The sequence below is a fragment of the Felis catus genome, chromosome B2, assembly GCF_018350175.1.
Source record: "Felis catus isolate Fca126 chromosome B2, F.catus_Fca126_mat1.0, whole genome shotgun sequence".
Classification (NCBI taxonomy): Eukaryota; Metazoa; Chordata; class Mammalia; order Carnivora; family Felidae; genus Felis; species Felis catus.
This window is the reverse complement of record NC_058372.1, coordinates 142148870-142172873: the sequence shown is the minus strand read 5'-3', so window position 1 is coordinate 142172873 and position 24004 is coordinate 142148870. Positions and strand designations below refer to the sequence as shown.

The 24004-nt window shown below is 42.1% G+C and overlaps 1 protein-coding gene across 1 annotated transcript in view; it reads right to left on the bottom strand.

Moving 5' to 3' along the window:
* Positions 1–13034, bottom strand: part of TULP4 (TUB like protein 4) — a 242158-nt gene extending 229124 nt beyond the window's left edge. Inside the window, exon 1 of the mRNA XM_023254539.2 lies at positions 12930–13034. The gene's annotated coding sequence lies outside the window, so the exon portion shown is untranslated. The remainder of the gene's footprint in view (positions 1–12929) is intronic.
* Positions 13035–24004: the final 10970 nt, after the last annotated feature.

Genomic DNA, 24004 nt, shown 5'->3' with positions numbered 1-24004 from the left:
AGCATGAGAACAAAGATACCTTAGGAATGGAAAATGGAAGCAGCACAGGCAGTGTGGACAATTTGAGAGGCATCTCTAGGCCCAAGTTCCTTGGGTGTCTGTCACATAAGCACAACAGTGCCACTGCCAGGATCTATGCTCCCTGGGGGCACATGTGTCTGATAAGACCAGACCAGTAACCAAGAACATGATCCATCTAGGGGCGCCTGGGTGGCTCAGTCGGTTAAGCGTCCGACTTCAGCTCAGGTCATCTCGCGGTCTGTGAGTTTGAGCCCCACATCAGGCTCCATGCTGACAGCTCAGAGCCTGAAGCCTGCTTCAGATTCTGTGTCTCCCTCTCTCTCTACCCTTCCCCCACTCATGCTCTCTCTCTCTCTCTCTCTCTCAAAAAATAAACATTAAAAAAAAAAAGAAGAAGAAGAAGAAGAAGAAGCATATGCTCCCTCTAAATCCCCTGCATGTGAGAACGGGCTATAAACATTCTCCACAAATGTGCCGTAAGCACAGCTATTCTACAGAGCATGTTGCCGTTTATAGCCTCTTTAACACCCACCCCATTTAATGCAACGTAGCGCCCTGGGAGGACATTAGTGAAAACTCTGGTGAGATCTAAATGAAGTCAAGAGCTTAGTTAATAATCATTCACCAGTGTCTCAGTGCCTGGGTGGCTCAGTTGGTTAAGTGTCCCAACTCTTGGTTTTTACTCAGGTCATGATTTCACAGTTGTGAGATCAAGCCCCGCATCAGGGTCAGTGCAGAGCCTGCTTGGGGTTCTCTTCTCTCTCTCTCTGCACCCCTCCTCCCAAAATAAATAAACTTAAAAAAACTAAATAATGATGCACCACTGTCTTAGTTTTGCCAATGTTCTGTAGTTACATAGGCTGTTAACAGTAGAGGAAGCTGGGTGAAGGGCATACAGGAACTCCTTATACTATCTTTGTACCTTTTCTGTAAATCCAAAATTATTCCAAAATAAAAAACTTATTTTAAAAAGTTAATAATACTTGTCTGCTTAAAAGCAAGAGAGAAAGAAAAAAAATACTCCAAGGAAAACTTTCTAAGCAAAGCATCAAAGTCAAAACACGGAAAAAAGACTGGTAGACTTGAATACATAGAAAACATATACTTTTATACATCAAAATGTGTCATGAACAGACTTACAGTTGAAAGGCAACCAACAAACTGAGAAAATATTTATACAGCAAAAAGGGGGGTTAGTATCCATAATATAGTAAACTTTTTATTTAAAGAAAAAAAAGACTAGATGCTCTATCTGCTACAACTGCTTTCACACATTTCAGATCTATAGCATACCCAAACTCAGAGGCTCTATAAACCACATGTTTCTTCCCGTTCTAAGCATTAGCTCCAATTCCCCCTAGCCTGGGAGTTCTGCTAGAGAAAGCAAAGCTTCAATTCAGCGTTCCAAGAGGCAGCTAACTTCTGTTTAATTCGTTTGACCACTCCTAACCAAAGTCTCCTTCTAGAATCCAAAACTCTTTTCCTCTTTATGTTCTGAGTATGTCAAGCTTAGCTACTTGGTGCCCACAACAGTGAAAATAGGTCAAACCACAACCAGAAGTGAGAGCCCTGAGCAAAAACAAAGGCCCTGCCTGGCAAACCAGACTCAAAACTTCTGTACCAGCCAATCAGGCGGTAGCCAAAAGAAAGCAGAAAGCCTGTGCCACAGGTAAACAGGCATCTCCCACTCAGAGCCCCACTTACTTGCATTTCTAGAGATAGAGTCAAAGAAAAAGCATCTTTTTAAACAACATACAGTTACATCTAACTCAGAAGTTTATATTCAAACCAATCTATCTTAGTAATTTACCGACTCTTGTTTTTTCTGTTTTTAAATTTAGAAGTAGGGGCACCTGGGTGGCTCAGTCAGCTGAGCGTCAGACTCTTGATTTCAGCTCAGGTCATGATCCCAGGGTTATGAGATGGAGTCCCATGTCAGGCTCAGCACTGAACGTGGAGCCTGCTTAAGATTCTCTCTCTCTCTCTCTCTCTCTCTCTCTCTCTCTCTCTCTCTCTCTCTCTCTCTCTCCCTCCCTCCCTCCCTCCCTCCCTCTGCCCCTCTCCCCTCTCCCTCTCTAATTTTAAAATTTTTTTAAAAAATTTAGAAGGGGACTGAGAAAATATGTAGAGAATATATATATTCAAAGAGAGAATATATAGAGTAGTCCTCCCTCTTATCCTCAAGGGATACATTCCAGCACCCCCACCCCATGCCTGAAACTGCAAACAGTACTGAACTCTACTTATGTTATGTTTTTCCCTATATACTTACCTATGATAAAACTTAATTTATAAATTAGGCACAATATGAGATAAATAATAACTAATAATAAAACAGAACAATTACAACAATATACAGTAACAAAAGTTATGTGACTGTGGTCTCTCCCTTTCTCTGAAAATACCTTGTACTATACTCACCCTACTTCTTGTGATGATGTGAGATGATAAAATGCCTATGTGATAAGATAATGACGCAAGCACTGTGAAGGAGCTTTAGGCTACCAGACACCTTCTGATGCTACATCAGAAGGAGGATCACCTGTTTCCAGACTGCAGTTGACAGCGGGTAACTGAAACCTAAAACCGCAGAAAGCAAAACTTCGGTAAGGGAGGACTACTGTACTTCTTTCGAGACGTCCCCATACATATATCACTTATACTCAGTTAGAATATTAAGAATATTAGCCATACTATCATATTAAAAATTAAGTAGCAGAAAGTTATAAATCTCATGCTACACTGAAGTTCCACATATAAAACAATATAGAGGCCCAGAAACAAAATATTTTTCACACAGAAAAGAGTGTGACCATGATTAAAACCACTGGACTAAAAATTCAGTGGCTGATATACAATGGAGTATTACTTGGCAATCAAAAAGAATGAAATCTTGCCATTTGCAGCTACGTGGATAGAACTGGAGAGTATTATGCTAAGTGAAGTTAGTCAGAGAAAGACAAAAATCATATGACTTCACTCATATCAGGACTTTAAGAGACAAAACAGATGAATATGAGGGAAGGGAAACAAAAATAATATGAAAACAGGGAGGGGGACAAAACAGAAGAGACTCATAAATATGGAGAACAAACTGAGGGTTGCTGGAGGGCTTGTGGGAGGGTGGATGGGCTAAATGGGTAAGGGGCATTAAAGAATCTAGTCCTGAAATCATTGTTTCACTATATGCTAACTAATTTGGATATAAATTTTAAAAAATAAAAGATAAACATTTAAAAAATTAAAAAAAAATTCAGTGGCTGAAAGTTTGCATCCCAATTGATTAACTCTCTTCTCCCCAATATTGGGGATCGCTATTGCCTTACTTATATGGAGCTTCCTATGCTCTGAGATGGCCCACTTCTCAAAATCAGTATGTGGTAATAGCACTTAAGGCCAGGTGGACACAGAATGAAAACAAAGGATTTAAACCAAATCCTCACTTCTAGAAGCTCATTTGTGATCTAATTTGTGAATAAGGCCAGACTCCCCAGCACGCCTCCTTCTCCAGACATATCACTTGGGTCCACTTTACCACTCGTTAGCATCAAAGGAGGTTCAACTCAAACCAATTTCGCTAGAAATTAACAATCCAGTAGAAGGTTTGATACTAACAGACTAAAATTAAAAGGTTGAAAGTAATTGGTTTAAATTGACCTCCACAGATTATTGGTATCTGCCACATGATAGTGCTTACCCTGATTCCACAAAAAGTTTTGGCTGTCTTCTATTCGCCAGAGAAACAGAATGATTCCCCAAAACCAAACACTTGCCATCTCTCCATGTCAGGTGAAAGAGAAAGAACTTCACCATATGAACACAGGCAAAGGAGAGCCACAGAGGTTGCATTTCTATGATCATTAGTTTAGCCAAGGAGACCACAGTTACATGCAACACACAGAATGTGACATCCCTAAGCTCTCAGAATTAAAAACGATGCACCATCTCTGAACCACACGATCAACTTTGAGACGTTTCTACTTATTTACAATAAACGTAATACATTAAATTCATAGAGAGCTGATTTCAAAGCACCTTATAAATATTATTGCTTCTTTATATACCTCTGCAAAGGAAAGCATTTTTAGCCTAGGAAGGACCTCCAATGGTACTTAATGTTTCTGTATCACATTTCTCGCACATAAATACACATAAGATACAAATACTATTCACTATATTGTATCACAATTTTTTTCAAAACATTAACTTTAATTAATGAAAAACCTAAATAAACCTATTTCATAGAACAATGAAATTGTAGGCTTGTTAATAGCAGTGATTAAAAATTAAAGGTGATGTAATTAGATAAAACTGAATTATGGTGACAATTTGTGGGCTGCACATATCAGTACTTTGCTCTCCACTGACAATACACAGTCCTGGATGTCACAGCCATTACAATGGTGAGGAGGAGGGAGATGCAAAATCAAATACAAATAGGATGCGATAAATCCAAAAAGGCTGGGAACTGAAGCTCCAGTAAGCTATCACAGATACATTGTGGGCAGCACCCCAACCCTACTCTGAATTTATTCCCAAGTACCTTAGAATCAAAGCTGGGTAAGGGGACAAAACAAGATGCATGCCACTTTCCTTCTCACTTCTGTTCCAGTATTTAAACTACTAAAGGAATAAGACAAGCAAACTGTGAGCTATCTTCTGCTAAGAGTTGTGTCTTTACCCAAGCATTTCAAATATTACAGAATTTATTATTCAGATATCAGAAAATTAGTCCAGAAAAGTTAACTTCCTAATGTAGGAAACCCAAGATTGGGTTTCTCATTTCATGGGAAAAGATGACATGAACAAAAATGAAAAAGGTTCAAACTATTTGTAAGGGCTGGAAAACCTCAGTGACCTGAATCCTAACAACATTCATTCTCCTTGGCGATGCCCATGATTCAACCTCCTTAAACTTACTTCTCTAAATTAAAAACAGGTTATCATTTTTTTAAGACCTTCCTCTCAAATTTGACAAATGTCAATACACAGTTAAATTTTTCTGATTATTTAATAATTCACAAAATTATGAATGCCTAAAATGCCAGCTTTGGTTGACCAGGGTTTTCATACACAGCATAAGCCTAACTTCCTATGCTGCATGTTTTGATATCATTGTTGGTGAACTATCCATCCGGTTTTGTGGCTAAGCAGGTATGTGCTGGTTGTCTGAAGCTTAAGAAGCTGATTATGTGCCAAGATAATCCTGTATATTCTCAGTATATGGTAACATCACCGCTTGTCAACTTGTCAGGAATAAGAAAACTGTCCCGGTATTAACAGCTCAGCCTGTTGCTCACAGAGGACCTCTGATACTACTATTTTATCACAATGATCAATAACAATGCCATGTGTTTTCCCCAGGGAGGTAACATATACTCGCAACAGCCCAATATGAAGAAAAAGAACATAGGGGACAGCGAACACGGCACTGAACGGGTCTTCTACACAAGACCTGATTTCCCTTGCCAGAGACTGAAAATTATACACACACAAATGAGGAATAACTGCCTCAAGTTTAAACTTCTCTTCATTTTGTCATTTGTAAAAAAATTGGTGAAGGAAACGTTCAGCAGGATGAAAGAACTCAGTGACATCTGTCTATAACATTGAAGTGGAATTTGAAAACATTGAAAAAGTTTTTGAAAGTAGATACAAAAGAGACTTTAGAACCCAGTGTTCCAACCAGTAACTAGCTGGATCAACATCTGAGACTTAAAAGTAAAGGTGGAGACTTCTCTCATAAAAGATTATTCATTAAAAAGGCCAACTTCAGGGCACCTTGCTGGCTGAGTCGGTAGAGCATGTGACTGACTCTTGATCTCAGAGTTGTTAAGTTCGAGCCCCGTGTTTGGTGTAGAGATTACTTAACATAAAATCTTTAAAAAATTATTTAAAAAGCCAACTTCTTAGTGTTAACTAAACATGAGAAAGCTGATGTAACAAAAACTTTAACCCAGTATCTCTACCATGCCTATTCCAAGCTGGGAGGAGATATCTACGTATCAAGACTCTAAAAAGAGGGACGCCTGTCGATTAAGCATCCAATTCTTGGTTTCAGCTCAAGTCATGATCTCACAGTTTGTGAGATGAAGCCGCAAGTCAGGCTCTGTGCTGCCAGCACAGAGCCGCTTGGGATTCTCCGTCTCTGTCTTTCTCTGTCCCTCCCTTCCCCGCACCACCCCCCACCAAAATAGATAAATATCAAAAAAATATATATATATATTTAAAAGACTACCAACAAGAGCAGAAATAACTGCAACAACGTAACACCTTATATTATGCGTTTCCAAAGCCTTTCACATCCATTAAGGTCTAAATTGAGTCTTTAATTTCTTTTAAGTGAGAAATTAGTATCTTAAACTGTAGTGTGTGTTATCTTTCTCAGAGCTCTTTCACATCCATATTGACTCTAACTGTGCTTTTGATTAAAAATAATTAACAGTGAAAAAGTCATTCAAATAAGTCTATATTATCTGCACAGCACCTCTCCACACCTAGAGAATAATTCTCTACACTCTACAACCTACTATACCATTACTATTGGAGGATGTCCATAAACACTACTTTTCAATTCTAATCTTAAAATTCTTTCAAGGGAGGGTATTGTTGACACCACATACGAGTACAAAGACTTCTATTCCTACTCATTGACATCAGAGAAATATATCTGATTCTGAATTAGTCACATTTAAAGAAGGGGCACCTGGGTGGCTCAGTCGGTTAAGCATCCGACTTCAGCGCAGGTCATGATCTCACCACTGCTTGTAAGTTTGAACCCTGCGTCAGGCGCTGTGCTGACAGCTCAGAGCCTGCTTCAGATTCTGTGTCTCCATCTCTCTCTGCCCCTCCCCCACTCACACTCTCTCTCTCTCTCTCTCTCTCTCTCTCTCTCTCTCTCTCTCAAAAATAAACATTAAAAAAAATTTTCAAGGGAAAAATAGCTTAACTTTTAAAATCCACAAATAACCCAAAATTTTAATTACAACCCACTGTTTTCTATGAAAGCAAGAAACCAAATAGACTTGACCTGCTGGTATAGGTCTTACTATGTGAAAATGGGATGGTAAAGGGAAAAGAACAAGCTTATCAGAGTTTGCAGCAATTTATGCAAATGTAATTAATTCAATATTTCTAAGCAAAGAGCTTAATTTTAACTAAATACGAATTGGCACTTATCTCCCATCTTCCTTGAATGTCTTCTCCTTTCTTCAGTTAAAAGTACCCCAACTCTCACTGTGACTCCTCCTGTATTCCATAATGTCTTTGTGAAACAACTGAGAGCAATCACACACACACACACTAAAAACACCCCACACGTGGCAAATTACCCTAACTAGGCCAATCATATTCCCTCTCTCCAAGAAGACTGCATCTTAAGACCCGAGAATGAAACCAGTTGGTGCAGTCTTTGAGACTTGGCGACCAGAAGAGACCATCCATTTGGTGGTTCCCAAAGCCTAGATGCTCAGAGGCGTGGTTCTTGGCATCCAAAGCCTTGCTGTTCCGCATTTTCTATGCCTATATTTTACATAAGTGCTATGCCTTACAGTTCTGTAACCTGCCTTTGAATCAATACTATATCACAGGCATCTTTCCAGACTGGAAATAATATAGATCCAGATCTTTTATTTTCAATGGCTGCCTGGAATGAAAGTACAACCTATTTAATCAATTCCTTACTTATTTACTATATAATTATATACAGTAAATAGTTCCTTATTACTAACATATATCTTTGCTAACTTTTCCTACTATATATTTCTTTAGGATAAATTCCTAAATATAGATTTTCTGGATTAAAGGCTATGCAAGTTTTATATTTTGATACATAACAGCATTTAGAATGAATGCATCAATTTATATCTCTACTAAAACAGAAAGTACACATTTCCCTTCATCTTCACCAACACTGGAAATTACTATCCACCTTATTCCCATTTCAAACTGAGAGATGCCCAAATATTAAGACTACCAGTAGAAGTTATAGAAGTAATCATAATAATACTTTACATACAGTAAGTCTATAGTTTCACATCCAGTAAGGTGTAAATTGAGTCTGAATAATACTGCCAATACAACAAACTTAAAATGGTGTCAGGGGCACCCGGGTGGCTTAGTTGGTTAAGCATCTGACTCTTGATTCCCAATCAGGTCATGATCCCTCAGTTGTGAGATCAAGCCCTGCACCGGGCTCAACATGGAGCCTGCTTGGGATTCTCTCTCTCAAAATAAATAAATAAACATTTAAAAATTGGTGATGGGGCACCTAAATGGCTCAGTCAATTAAGCATCCAACTCTTGATCTCAGCTCAAGTCTTGATTCAGGGTCATGAGTTCAAGCCCTGTGCTGGGTATGAAGCCTACTTTAAAAAAAAAAAAAAAAAAAAAAAAAAAAAAAAAAAAAAGCACAGTAGTAAAAAAAAAAAATTTTTTTTAATTAAAAAATGGCATCTTAGCTGGCTTAGACTGTCCGAACAAAATTCCACAGACTGGTTGACTTAAACAACAGAAGTTTTTCCCACACAGTTCTGGAAGCTGGGAAGTCCAAGATTAAAATGCCAGCAAGGTAGGTTTCATTCTGAGGCCTCTCCTTTGGTTTGTAGGCGGTTGCCATCTGGCCATGTGCTCACATGACCTCTTCTTGGGCATGACTGGAACAGGGGTCACCAAGCTCTCTGGTGTCTCTTCTTATAAGGACACTAATCCTATGAGAGCTCCACCCTCATGACCTCACCTAACCCTAATTACTTCTCAAAGGCCCCATTTCCAAATACCACTATACTGTAGGTTAGAGACTCAACATACAAATTCAGGGGAGACACATTCAGCCCACAACAAATGGCATTTTATCATACTTTTAATTTCATTTTTTTAATTACTGATGAAATTAAGTATTTTAATACACTTATTGGTCATTTATTTTTCCTTTTATTCCCTCCCTTTAAAAAATGGTCTATTCTGATTCCAAATCTGGAATAGGAAGGGTACAGGATGAGCCTGGAACATCTCATCATACCAGAAAGCAAAGAAGCTACTAGACATTATTAGAGGCATGTCATAAGGACTTGGAGCCAACCTGACTAAGCTTTAGTCAAAAAGACAGGGCAGTGTGAGCATCAAAAGGAAACTAACTGAAATACATCATAAATGCTAAATAGAGATGTTCATAAAGATACTCAAAAAAGAAAAAAAAGAGAGAGAGAGAGAGAGACGCCTGAGTTGTGGCTCAGTCGGTTGAGCATCTGACTTTGGCTCAGGTCATGATCCTGTGGTTCATGAGTTTGAGCCCCATATCAGGCTCTGTGCCGTCAGTGTAGAGCCCGCTTCGGATCCTCTGTTGCCTCTCTCTCTCTGCTCCTCCCACACACGTGCGCACACACTCTCTCCCAAAAATAAACATTTAAAAAAATAAAATGATTATAAAAAAAAGAGATAAAGAAGGAAGCCCTCATCTGTCACCGTTGGAGTATGCTAGGGAAATCATTCATGATTTTAGAAAGTGGTAAATAAAGGGAAATACACATTTTCCCCCATCCTTCCTATACAATCCATACCTCAGGGTGAGCTCTATATATTCTTCCATACAGCAAAATATACCGCCATTATAACATTAACTAGGAAATAAGAACATCATCTGCATCACCTGCAAATTTCAGAAAGAGGCACCCTATGTCACAATCCACATGCAAAGCAAATGACAGGACCCAGCAAGGAGGTAACATACATATTAGTTTTATCTCCTATGGATCCTATTTTTTTAAAGGTACCATGCATTAAATAAGTAATTTTCTTGTTGTAACACAAGTATCTATAATCTCCAGGGATAGCTCCCCATCATCATGAGGTTACTATGACTGTTAACATTCAGTATAAAATTTGTTTATAAACAAAATGTGATATACACATATGTACATGGTACACACACTGGAACATGTATTATTCAGCCTTAAAAAGGAAGGAAGTTCTGACACATGCTACAACATGGACGAACCCTGAAGACATGCTAAGTGAAATAAGCCAGTCACAAAAGGACAAATACGGTATGAATGGACTTACAGAAGAGACCTCATGTAGTCAAACTCAGAGAGAAAGTGGAAGGGAGACTGCCAGCAGTTGAGGGGGAAGGGATGGGAAGCTGTTGTTCAGTAAGCACAATGTTTCAGTGTAGGAAGATGGAAAGTTCTGACGACGGACAGTGGTCCCGGCTGCACAACTGCATGCATGTACTAATGCCAGTGAACTATTAGGATAAGTTTCTTATGTGTATTTTGCCACACAAGAAATAGTATGTTTAGTATGTTAAAATTCAGTAACTGAATTAACATTATCCCAGCTAAATTAAAAGAAATTTTATACTTTAATTACATATTCCCTGCAGTCTCAGCAGCCTCACTAACGGCAAATGAACCGTCTCAGTACGGTACTATTGAAAATACTTTCACAGAGTCCTGACAAGGAGTCAATACGATACCTAAATCAGAGCATTTCATAACAAAAGTTTTACTCAGTTTTTTAATGAATTTTTATGAATCACATGCATTAGCTGGGCCACTCTATCTTCAATCTTTCTCCACACACAGAAAAGAACAGGAGGGAGACTGTAATTGATACTGTAAATGCAGTGGAACAGATGAAGAACAATATCCTAGCTTAGCCACACACATGGTAGGCACTCAATAAATAAACATTCCTGATTCCGGATACTCCGTGAATCTGCTGTAAAACCAAAAAGAAAACCTGGGCTTCACGTTCTGTCTGGCACACCAGCCACGTGAGAGGGCTGACATTCCACCCCAAGGAAGGCTGCTGTCTCTTTACCCTTCTTCCATTAGCCTGGATCTCAGCATCGATGCTGAAACACATTTCACGCACCATGTATCCTTTTACGGATTAAAGAATTTTTTTCAATTCAGAATTTGGGCGGGGAAACAATGTGAATACCCAAGCGGCCACTCTTATGGCTCCATATGAAAAACAGAAAGTTCGTAAGATACACGCACCTCTTCTAAATGAAGTCAGTTTTAAAGTGTACAGTAGAAAACACGTTATTATTATTTCTCAGGCACAAGAAGCAATCCTGGCTTTCTGCTCTTACACCCCTGTCTGAAAGCTCCACTGTGTTAAAAATTTTCCCCATATGACTTCCTCTAACTCAGGTCTACATACTTGTGACTCTAGAGGTCAACCACTTCCCCCATCACATGAAGATCCTGCTATTTTCACAGCCCTTACTAAAAGAGAGTACTTGAAATTCTTAAAGAAAATTCACATCCTCAAATAACTCCTTCATACAAATTAAGTACTATTCTTCAAATTGAGGGACTAAACGCTAGATTTAGCTACTCACAATTTATTCATTTCTGGGACGGTAAACTATCAAGAAATAAGGGGGACGCCAGTCTGCATGTGGCTATCATTGCAAAATGTTGAGATCAGCTTCCAAAACGCCCCAGCAGCCAGCCAGGAGTCTGGGCGGCTGCTCTCTGGATTGCAGGGTGGCTTATGTGCAAGGTGCCCTGTCACTTCATATCCATCACCACCTCAACCCCCAGCTCTCCGGTGCTATGGGGCCTGGGGACGAGCCCTCTCCAGAACCACAGCACGATTCCCAGGGGCCCTGCGGGCAAGAACTAAAAAAACTCCAGCTAGGAAGACATGGAAACCTGAGACACAGAGACGCAGAAAGAAAGGGACCCCCACAAAGACAGATTTTTACATTCTTGAAAACCTTAGGAATAAATGATTTTTCTCTGGGCTTTTTCAAAAACCTGCCTCCTGGGCACCCTTAAGGCGCTGCTGGACTGAAAATACAAAGAAGAGAGCCCCCAAATACAGAAATCCAGGAAACCGATCCCTGCGAGGGAAGCTGATCGTCCCCAAGAAGACAAGTGTCAGAAGACTTTCCGATCACCACAGCAATTTAGCAGGTAAGTCACATCCATCCCCGGTAGGACTGTGTCACCCTCATTTCTTCCACAAAGCTAGGTGGCTCTCACCTTTCCAACCTTGAAGTGGTGTGACAGGAAAAAGTAGACACCTCTCTCTCTGCTAATTGCCCTAGCGGGTCAAACTTCAGAACCAGCATCATGCACTTTGTTTTCAAGCGCAGGGAGAAGAGGAAGGGTTGGTATTCTGAGCGGAATCTCCGTGATTTGCCAGAGGAAACAGCACAGACCAGACAGCAGAAGCGCCAGCATTTCCATGCAGCTGCCACGACAGGTGACCGGGCCGCTTTGCAGACACCCCGCTCGCTCGGGGGGTTTCACCGAGGTGGGGCGGGAAGGAAGGGGGAAGCAGGGAGGGAGACAGACTGGAGGACGAGAAGGTGGGCAGAGGCAGGGAGGGAAATCCACTCCATCCAGACGCTGGGGAGGAAGAGGAGGAGCACAGCCCCGTCTCCCTGGGGAAACCGTTTTAAGGGATTTTCTGTCTCCACAATTAAGAAAAAAAAAAAAAAAATGGCTCCAAGCCAAACGCCTCCTGATTTACACACACACACGCACACCAAGCTCTATTTCGCCCCATTTTCGTGTACGCTGAAACAAAAGGCTAAATCAGCAGCCAGCGCCGCCCGGAGTCCGGTGTCCGCCACCCTCTCCCACCGCGCCCTCGGGAGAGCCCACCCAAGGCGGCCCGCCCGCCGCCCCCCGCCCGAGCACCGGCCCTCCCGCCGAGCCGGGGCGCTGCCGCCCTCCCCGCCCGGCGCCGCCCGACGCGCCCCCCGCCCGCGCGCGCACAGGGGCCTGGCCGGAGCCGGGGGGCCGGGCGCCCACCTCGAGGGACGGGCGCCCGGCCGGGCTCGGGAGGGCGCTCCCGGCGGCGCTGGGGCCCGTCGCCTCCTCGCCAGGGAGGGCGGCAGCGCCCGGCCCCGGGCGCCCGTGACAGCGGCCCCGCTCCCGCCTCACCTCCGAGCGCCCGTGGCGGCGGCCCCGCGCTCCTCCGCGCCTCTCCGCCTCCGCCTCCAGCAGCCCCGCGCCGCCGCCGCCGCCACCGCCGCCGCCGCCGCCGCCGCCTCCCCCCCGCGTCTCGGCCGAGTCTCCGCCTCCCTCAGCCGCCGCCGCCGCCGCCACCGCCGCCGCCGTTGGGCCCGGCTCCGCGCCACGTGACCGCGCCACGTGACCCGGCGCGGCTGGCGGGCGCCTCCCCGGCCGGCCTCGCGCCCTCGCGCGCGGGGAACCCGCGTCCCGGCGGTTGACGCCCGCCCCCGGTTGTGCTGGGCGCCCCCCGTTCCGCCGCCCTCACCTGGCCTTCTGCCCCCGCCCGGCCGGCCACCTGCTCCCACTCACGAAACCCCGAACTCCACAGCCCCTGCACGCTCACACGAACACACTCACGCGTGCACACGAGCACACACCGGCGCTCACAAGCGCACGCACTCACACGAGCACACACCAGCCCTCACGCGCGTGCACACGCACATCTCGCAGCCCTCGCCTTTCAGGGCTACTTCACAGCCTGTGACAACAATGAAAATAATTCAAGCAGTCCGGTCTGGACCCACCTAACTTGAGAAATCCTTCCTACCCAGCAATGGGATGGTTGTGTGCGCTGCCCTAACTTAATGTGAGCCGGGAGTGGACATCACATTTCGTCTTAAGTTGAAAGCCACTAGCAAGCACAGATTTGCTTGTGCTATGAACCAATGTAGATAGTCATTCAGGTGTCTGTGATGGTGATCTCAGACCTCAGTGTTTTTTTTCAGTTGGTCTTACAGAGAAAAGACGAGAGAGCCTCGTTTTCACTCAGAGAAAAAGAATTCACAGGTTTTCTGCCCTATTAAGTGGATGTCCTGCAAGGAACGCAAACTTTATGCATCTGTCCATTTTCCATCATGCACAAAGAAATAACATTACTGATTGTGTGACTATTCACATATGTATAGTGTGGGTTTTTTGTTTTTTTTTTTTTTAAATAATGGACAAGATCAGCATCCTTGCTTCCCGGAGCCCTATGTAGTTAAGTATAGCAGCCTCTCTTTGAAAGGGTTCAGCCCTTTTTTCTAGTTTGACTACATGCCAAGTTTTTAAATCACCTTCAGATTTAAGAATTCCTGCTTCTGTGAAAATTTTTTAAGTAGGCTCCACAGCCAGCGTGGAGCCCATCATGGGGTCTGAACTCAGACCCCTGAGATCAAGACCTGAGCTGAGATCAAGAGTTGATGCTTAACTGACTGAGCCACCAGGCACCTTGAATTTCTGATAGTTAGGAAAAAAAAATAAAAGAGTTGGCTAAGGAGTCCTTTAATTCTGAAACTCCATGTCTATGGTTTCACAAATGTTGGAAAGTGCTGCCTAGACTTCTTTTAATTTCATGAAAGGTAATTTTTTTAATGACAACATTTGCCTCCTGCATGTATGCATGTAAGAGAAGTATTTATATCAGCATTATTTGATAATATTTTATAAGCATCCCTAAAATTCACTTTGAAACATTTAAGGATAAAGCTACATTTAGGTCTTAGAGTACTTTAAACCAAAAAATAATCCTCACTCAATTCAAAGTAATGAGTATTATGCTTCAACTAAGGACTCAATATTACACCTAACATTGTTGGGAAACAAAAAGAATTATCTAGTATGGTTCTTACCCACAAAATGTAAAACCTCTAGATAGAATTACTTTAAAATATATACCTGGGTGGCCCAGTTGGTTGAGTGTCCAACTTCGGCTCAGGTCATGATCTCACATAGTTCAGGAGTTTGAGCCCCGTTTCCTGCTCTGTGCTGACAGTTTGGAGTCTGGAACCTGCTTTGGATTCTGTGTCTCCCTCTCTCTCTCTGCCCTTCCCCAACTCACACTCTGTCTCTCTCAAACATAAGATAAATATTAAAATAAAATATATACATAACGTATTTTTTTCAATGTTTATTTATTTTTGGGACAGAGAGAGACAGAGCATGAACGGGGGAGGGGCAGAGAGAGAGGGAGACACAGAATCGGAAACAGGCTCCAGGCTCTGAGCCATCAGCCCAGAGCCTGACGCGGGACTCGAACTCACGGACCGCGAGATTGTGACCTGGCTGAAGTCGGACGCTTAACCGACTGTGCCACCCAGGCGCCCCTACATAACATATTTTTAAGTCTCTCTTTTTCACACACACACTCTAACTGCAATCTACATACCAGTATAAAAATGATTTAACAAATAACATCAGTCTACAACAATTCTTTCTTCTGCAAAATGAAAAAGCATTAATCTTGAAACCACTCTCCCAGTACCATAGTTTTCCCTAAGGCCCACATGTATAAACTCTCTTTTATCCAAGCACTGTTGGGGACACATACAGCCAACTCTCTGAAAAACTGTTAAGGCCCTCGGGTTTATTTTCTGCCTCTGTGGTTTCCCACAGTGTCTGTGGTTACATGAACGGTCTTTGGAGCAAGCGTCTTCATTGAAGTCCTGCTTCTACCACTTACGAACAAGTGACAACAAGAACAATATGCCTAACACTGTTTCTTTAACCATACCTTCAAACAATATCTACCTCACTGGGCTGTTGAAAGAATTAAAGGAAATAATTTATGTAAAGTACTTAGCATAGTGCTTGATGCATAATAGGTACTCAATCAAAAATAGCTCAGGTTTATTAAATGCTTACCACAGGACTAACACTGCGCCTTGTTGGTCTTATTTTTACTGTTACTCCTCATGGGTGCCTTCCATCCCCCACTTGACCCCACCACCACCACCGCAGCTTAAGGGGCTAGTCTCTCTCTCTGCCTTGTCAGGATGGAAATAGTTTCCTTATGAGATTTTAACGTGAAGGTGCATTTACAGCAACCTGTTTAATCTGTTGTGAGTCTGCATTTCGAACTTTTTAAAAAGGTTTCTAATTTTGAAATGAAAATAATTGCGTCTCGTCCAGAAATCTGAGGCAACTGGGAGCCATTCGGAAGATATGGCGATGAGAGCCCTTCCACTGGCCTTTGTGATCCTGCTAGGTCACCAGCTCCCATTTTGTTGTGTTTGTTGTGTCTCCTTTGGTGTGTTTTGTTGTGTTGTGTTTGTTGTGTTTAAATATTAGAACATTTCCGGGGCCCCTGGATGGCTCAGTTGGTTAAACATCTGACTTCGGCTCAAGTCACGATCTCGCAATTTGTGGGTTTGAACCCTGCGTCGGACTCGGTGCTGGCAGAGCCTGGGGCCTGCTTCGGATTCTGTGTCTCCCTTTCTTTCTGCCCCTCACCCCCCCCCAAAATAAATAAACATTGAAAAAAAATTTTTTAATATTAGAAGATTTGGGGTACCTGGACGGCTCAGTCCATTAAGCATCTGACTCTTGATTTTGGCTCAGGTCAATGATCCCAGGGTGATGGGATCGAGCCCTGTGACAGGCTCTGCACTGAATGTGGAGTGTGCTTAAGATTCTCTCTCTCTCGGGACGCCTGGGTGGCTCAGTTGGTTAAGCGTCCAGCTTCAGCTCAGGTTATAACCTTGTGGATCACGGGCCTGAGCCCCAGGTCAGGCTCTGTGCTGACCGCTCAGAGCCTGGCGCCTGCTTCAGATTCTGTGTCTCGCTCTCTCTGCCCCTCCCCCGCTTGTGCTCTGTCTCTCAAAAATAAATGAACATTAAAAAAAATTTTTTTTAAAGATTCTCTCTCTCAAAAAAAAGAAACAAATAAATATTAGAAGATTTGGCAACACATCTGAAGAAATAAACCAGTCCATAATAATTGTTAAATGCTAAGTATTAAAAGAAAGTGTCTATCCTATGGCATTCATGATTTGACTCTATTAACTGGCTGTCCTGCAGCTCTAAGGTTCAAGTTTGAGAAAAACCTTTTACTATCCTGCCCAAGCTCCCAAAAGCTCTGAGAAATATGTGACCTTTCTTCAAAAGTTATGCAATCCTTACATCTGCCTCGGGTCACACTATAAGCTCCCAGCTCAAACTGGATCTGATAGGCATCCTGGTAACCGTATGACAACTTGGTTGTGACATAAATATTTTCCACTCAACATTTGGTTGTGCGCCTGTGAAGGAGTGTGGGGCTAGGGCAGCCTCTCAGCACCATAGTACTACTCTAAGGCTGGACCCAAAGACACAAGGGATTGGAAGTCACTACCGTGTGCCAGGCTTGGTCTCTGCCCTTCTCTCCCCCACTTCTCTGCAGGCCCCTGCTAATCACATTACTGTAAGACATTTAGAGACTGGCAATCCAAAACGTTTCTCTCAAGGCCTCTTTCCTGGTTCCCTCTCACCCAGCATCCCTGGTCACATCTTCTCTCCTTCCTGGTTACAACTTAATTCTGAGCCCAAAGTTTCCACTGGCTCAAGCCCTTTAACCACCGAGACATTCAGCATTGGGATCAGGAAACTGCATCCTGGATATAGAGAGCCAGAAAGTGTCCATGGCAAAGGAGCTAGAGTTTTTGGAGAATAAGATCAAGCCTTTTGTCTTTTAATGTGTCCTGAGAATTAAAACTGCCCGTGCCAGCTTAGGCTTTGTTGTGGAAATAAGGCATTTAGAATAAGGGAGGAAATGCCCATGGTCTGCTGTACTCTACATAACTAGCCACATCCAGACCATTTCCCTCAGTTCTGGATACTACCACTGTCATATTTTAAGAAGGACATTGATAAGTTACAGCAAACCTGTGAAGGGTGACAAGGACTCTAGAAGCTATACTATAACGTTACACAATTTTATAACCAGCTGTTGAAGAAACCTGGAAGAAACAGAAGAACTGGTGAACTTTGTACGCTTTTAAATTCCTTTCTAATTTATTAAGCTCCTACTTTGGGCCAGGCACATTCCAAATCAAGAGCCAGTTGTGTATGGGCTTACAGAAAGGGATTTGGTTCAGATAAGGAAGAGTCTTGCAGTAGGCTCGTCCATCAGGGAAGTGGTAGCCTTGTAAAGTGGCCTTGAGTGCACCCATGCCTCTCTGTTCACTCTGGCAAGCTGGGCTGGGCTGGGCACATGGACATGACTGTGCCAGCAGTCTTCAAGCTGAGAGCCTCTCCTTGGCTAACTGCATTCTCTTTCCCGTCGTGCTGAGTGCCTCCCGGGCAAAAGTAACATCTGGGACAATGTCTAGGGCCAAAAGTACCACTTAACTCACCCTGGAAAAGATGGAAAACAGAAGAAAATGACTTTTTAAAAAAGAAAGAGAGCTTTTGGGACACCTGGGTGGCTCAGTTGGTTGAGCATCTGACTCTTGATTATGGCTCAGAGTCATGATTTCAGAGTCATGGGATCAAGCCCCTAGAAGGGCTCCATGCTGAGCATGGAGCCTCCTTAAGATTCTCTCTCTCTTTCTCTCTCTCCTCTGCCCCTCCCCCCTACTCATGTTCTCTCTATCTAAAATTAAAAATTAAAAAGAGAGAGAGAGAAAGAGAGAGAGCTTTCATAATCACCTCCTTCCCTACCCTAGGAGCCTGAGGAGGTAAGGAGGCTGTCATGCTTTGTCTACAACCGAAGACTCATTCTCCTTCCTTCCAATCATGTCATCACTGAGATGGTCTTTTAGGCAGCTCTGAGTTCTGACCACACCCTGTCTAAGTACGTGAATGTAGTTGGGTACACATTTTTCTTTAAGCAGAGTAGTCTTTCAAAGGGCAAAGAAGTGGCCTTACCTAAGCAACTGTTAAGGCAGGTAGGCACCATTGACTTGGGCGAACATTTTTGTTTTGTTTTGTTTCGTTTTTCTGGCAACGTCCTACAGGTGCCTCAACTCTGGATATGCAGAATTGGTCTCTGGGAAGGAGGAGTGATCTATGACCTTCCTCCATAAGGCTCTGCAGTAAGGCCTGACTGGCTGTTCTGGGCTGGGGCAACAGAGCAGATGGCGTCTGCAGCCTGAACCCAGGCTAGTCGGGGGGATGGGGGGAAGCTGGCATGGGCGTCCCTGAGCTAGGCCAGAACCAATTTTGACCCAAAACTCAGAAGGCTGTCTGCCCTCTGGGAAACTGCTGGGAATAAGAGCCATGGAGCTGGTAGCAGAGAGCTATAATGTTTGAGGCTAAAAACAGGAGGGCTCCTGGGTGGCTCAGTCCATTTAAGCCTCTGACACTTGATTTCAGCTCAGGTCATGATCTCATGGTTTTGAGGGTTTGAGCCCTGCGTTGGGCTCTGTGTTGATAGTGCGGAGCCTGCTTGGGACTCTCTCTCTCTCTCTCTCTCTCTCTCTCTCTCTCTCTCTCTCTGTCCTTTCCCCCCTAGTGCTGTCTCTGTCTCTTTCAAAATAAATAAACTTCAAAAAAAAAATGTAAGTAGAAAAATGAGTTTTCAAAGGAGGTAGGCATGCTCTGTTACGTTTACTTTCTCCACATCAGATTCATCCAACTTACACTTCTTAATCTAGGAAGGCTGTAGAGGAAGAGAGGGCATTTCAAAATTAAATTTTTATCTCTACCCAATCCTTTCCTTTTCACCCCTTCTCCCTTGCCATCATTTTTCTTCCTTTGACCATGAATCAAAGATACACTTAGTGACCAGTAAAGTCACTAAGAGAACCAATGTTCAGATATTTCTCTATTTTGGAAGAATCTACCATGAATTTTCTGAGAATATAAGTACAGCAAACATCGTTGGTTGTACCAACAGTCATTCTCCCCTCTTGCATTACTGAACCCCAATGTTCCATGCACTCCACATCCCAGTGTGTTCCAAGAAGCCTGGCCACCCCCCACTCCCTGACTGGTCAAAGTCAGTGGCCCTTAGCGGATCCCTGGATTGTGAGAAGTAGCACCACCCCCACCACCTGGGAATTGTTAGAAATGTACATTCTCAGGCTCCACCCCAAACTTCTTGAATCAGAACCCCTGGTGTGGGGGCCTTAGCTGTTTTAACACCCTCTACAGGTGACTCCCCTGAACATGAAAGAATAATTGGTACAAGTCAATCCTGCCAATTCTATTCTCTTTCTTTAGCAATAGGCAAGTGATCCTATCTGGTCCATTAAGCACAAGGGGTAATCTGTTAGGGAAACCTTTTGGAAACAGCTACTTAGCTCTTAAAAAGAAACATAAGGACCCCGTTTTCAAGGGATCTGTGAGGTCTGTTTTCATAATAATATGAAATTACACTCATATTGTCTCATTAACATACACTGGTCTTTTCCAGAGGTTACATGGTAGGTGATATCACAGCAGACTAGTGCAGAAGCAGCTATGAGAACCCCCCTGTTCCATATTAAGCCAGACATTATAGAGCCTTGTAAAAAATGTAAAACAATGCCACTCTTCTCACTACATTTGTTTTGGAAATGGTCGTTTTTTTTCCCCCATAAAAATGTGTGATTTATGTTAACACATAAAGGTGTATTAGTATTATAAATAAATTAAGAAATAAAGATTTCTATATTTTCTCAGTTTTAATTTATAAAATAGTAAATATTGGGGTGCCTGGGTGGCTCAGTCAGTTAAACATCTGACTCTTAGTTTCAACTCAGGTCGTGATCCCTTGGTTTCATGAGTTCAAACCCCGCATCCGGTTCTGTGCTGGCAGCACGGAACCTGCTTGGGATTCTGTCTCCCTCTCTCTCTGTCCCTCCCCGACTCATGATGTCTCTGTCTCTCTCAAAATAAATAAATAAACTGAAAAATTTTTTAAAAACCAGTAAATGTCAATAGACATAATCCATATTAAAAAAATGAAAAACGGCGGGGGGGAACCCTCTTTTAGGTCCTTAATTTTTAAGAGTGTAAAGGGAAGAAGCCCTTAGGAAATCTGATAACAGCTTTTCCAGGCAAGGATGTGGTGGCTGGGGCTGTTGCTGCCATCTTGTGACCAGAGAGGAACCAACTCATGCAGCGAGTAGGGTGGGGTAGAGAACTGGTTTGTGAAGTAGATTTGACCCTCTGAAGACCCAACCCTGGTGTGTATCCTACACACCTTCACTATCTTGAAGCTTCTTGTTCTCTGAGATGATAAAACCCCTCCTTGTTTAAGCAATTTTAGGCCAAGTTCCCTATTAACAAGCTGAAAAACCTTCCTGACCATTATCATTTACATTTAGCTCTGAGGGCCTCAGTGACTTAAACAGCCATTCCATTTATGTTTCCATAAACAAGATTCGTGACACAAGTAAATGAAGTTAACAGAAATCATCAGCTCTCTAAAAACACAGATGTCAAAAAACAGACAAAACATAATGAAAATATATTAGAACCCACCCACTCTTAGGAAAGTAAACCTTCTGATTAAGACTATGTGCTTAAAACTTTGTAATATCTATTTTGTATGCATGTTAATTTTTATGATGATGCTAGCCATTTTCAGTTTAACTCAGTAAAAAGCTTAGATTTTGTAACTGCAAATTCTGAGACTAGGCCCAATGGCTACAAATATCTAGTCATACCTATATGATTAAGCACTGCTCCATAGAGAATCGCTTATTAGAAACTCAGTAACTTGTTATATATATATATATATATATATATTTTTTTTTTTTTTTAAAGGTAGAGGAAGAGAATCCCTGAAAGACTTCAGTATTTAAATACTCTTTAAGAATCAGACTACAGAAGAGATCAGTCCCAGCAACGATTTACCTACGGTAGTAACCTTACAGCTGCAAAATAATGCAAGAGTTTGAAATATTATAGCAGAAACGGCTCATTGTCTGCCAAAAGCCCTTTCAAAAGGACAGTTTTAACCAAATGTCTGCCCAGGTAAGGACATTTCCTAAGCCCCCTCCCCTTCTTGCTCCATCCCCGTGGGGCCATAGATGACTGATGCTTGCCTGCCAGCGGAATGTGAGAAGTCATTAAGTCATTAGTGTTCCTTTCGGCCAAGGCAGTTAAATGAGTATACTTCTCCAAGCTCTTTCTTCCCCGTCTACCAGCTAGATGCAAAGAGCTTGAGACCCCAGAAAACAAAGCCACCTGATGTAAAGGCTCTGGATTTCTGAATTGGTCTTAATGGAGAGCTAACTGCCAACAAGACACGCCTACAATGAGACTACTAATGGAGTGCAAAACAAGTTTCATTTTGTTAAGCCTCTGAAAACTATAGCTAATGTTAACATAGTGTCTACGCTATTTTAAAGCATTGAACCTCTAAGTAGGCATCAGAAAAGTTTTTGACCTTCAGAGAAAAAAGAGCAATCTCATGTTTACTATTACTACTGTATTTCCCTCCATCTCTAGTTCCTAGAATAGTGGCAGATAGTGATTAATATGTGATGACTAATTGAATGAATGAATAAATAAACCAATAGATGGATGGATGAATAACGGATAAATAAATTAAGTGTTCGTGTGAAAGATATAATAGTTTAGAATAAAATAATGCTAAATTTTTGTGGGAAATACTTCTCTCAAATATTTGTAAGAAAGGTTCGCATGTTAACTAGTATTATTTCTGGCGATTACTTGGTGAGAGTATGACGTGATAGAGAAGGTTTAGCTTGGAAAGGTAATTGGACTAATTTTATCTTGATATTCTCTGATCTATTAAATAAAGTGATTAGATATACTAACAGGATTCTATATTTAGCTATTTTAATAATAAGTACATTTTTAGATTTTTAAATTATTATTTTAAGAAATAAAAATAGATGATGTAAGAAATCCATATCTCTAAATGGTTTTCCAATTACATGCTAAAGTAATCATTCTAAATCAAATACACATAACTATAGGCAAGGTGCTCTACAGGAAATTATCAGCTTCTTGAATTCTGACCTTGCAACCCCAAACACATACAGATAATAATGAATAACAGTTGGTATGACAGTAAGAAAAATATTTGTTTTTGATATTAATTAAAAAAACCCTTAGATCCTTTATGAAAAATTTCAAGGGATGAAAGAGAAAATATGTGTTGACATTCATTCATTTCTATAAAGTAGAATTCTAAGTATTAATTTTATTTGTCTTAATAGGACTGAAAGATGGAATAGGAAGTTGGCTTGGAAAAAATAAGACGACACAAAGTTCACAGGTTAAATAGTTTTCCTACAAATGATTCTATTCAAAATATACAAATACAAGGGGCCCCTGGGTGGCTCAGTCAGATGAGCGTCTGACTTCACCTCAGGTCACGGTTTTGCAGTTCGTGAGTTTGAGCCCCACATCGGGCTCTCTGCTGTCAGCGCAGAGCCAGCTTCAGATCCTCTGGTCCCCCTCTCTCTCTGCCCCTCCCCCACTTGTGCTCGTGTTCTCTCTCTCTCTCTCTCTCAAAAAATAAACATTGAACAATATATATACAAATACAATACACATATGTGTATGTATTGGTCTTAAATGGTACATGTTTTCTACTAACCTTTCCCAGTCTCCTGAGCAATAGAAGAAATGCTATGGAGAAGTAGACTAGTAGCCTAGCAACCTGAAATTAGTGAGAAATATCCCCTTTCATTGACTTGATTTTATTTTTTTTTTAAATTTTTGTTTTTTCAACATTTATTTATTTTTAGGACAGAGAGAGACAGAGCATGAACAGGGGAGGGGCAGAGAGAGAGGGAGACACAGAATGGGAAACAGGCTCCAGGCTCTGAGCCATCAGCCCAGAGCCTGACGCGGGGCTCGAACTCACGGACCGCGAGATCGTGACCTGGCTGAAGTCGGACGCTTAACCGACTGCGCCACCCAGGCGCCCCTCATTGACTTGATTTTAAATCAAGCTCTCCCAAGGGCAACTATGAGATAAATGACGAAAATATAAAACTCATAATGCTAACACCATGCAATGAGCTTTAGGGACAAAGCTGTATATGTAGTCCACATATTAGGATATTGAGGTTGGTTTGGAAGATATTAATTTTAGTTTGGAATATTCTGTCTTCTCCCTGTGATAATTAAACTTGCTTAAGTTGGCTCCTACTGGGATACTTGGCTGGCTCAGTCGGAAGAGCATGGGACTCTTGATATCAGGGACATTAAGTTCAAGTTTCATACTGGGTGTAGAGATTACTAAAAAAAATAAATAAATAAACTTTAAAAAATAAACAAATAAATAAAATGGCTCCTACTAAAGTGGTAACTATTTGAAGAGATAGATTTGTTAATTAGCTTGAATGTGGTGATGACTG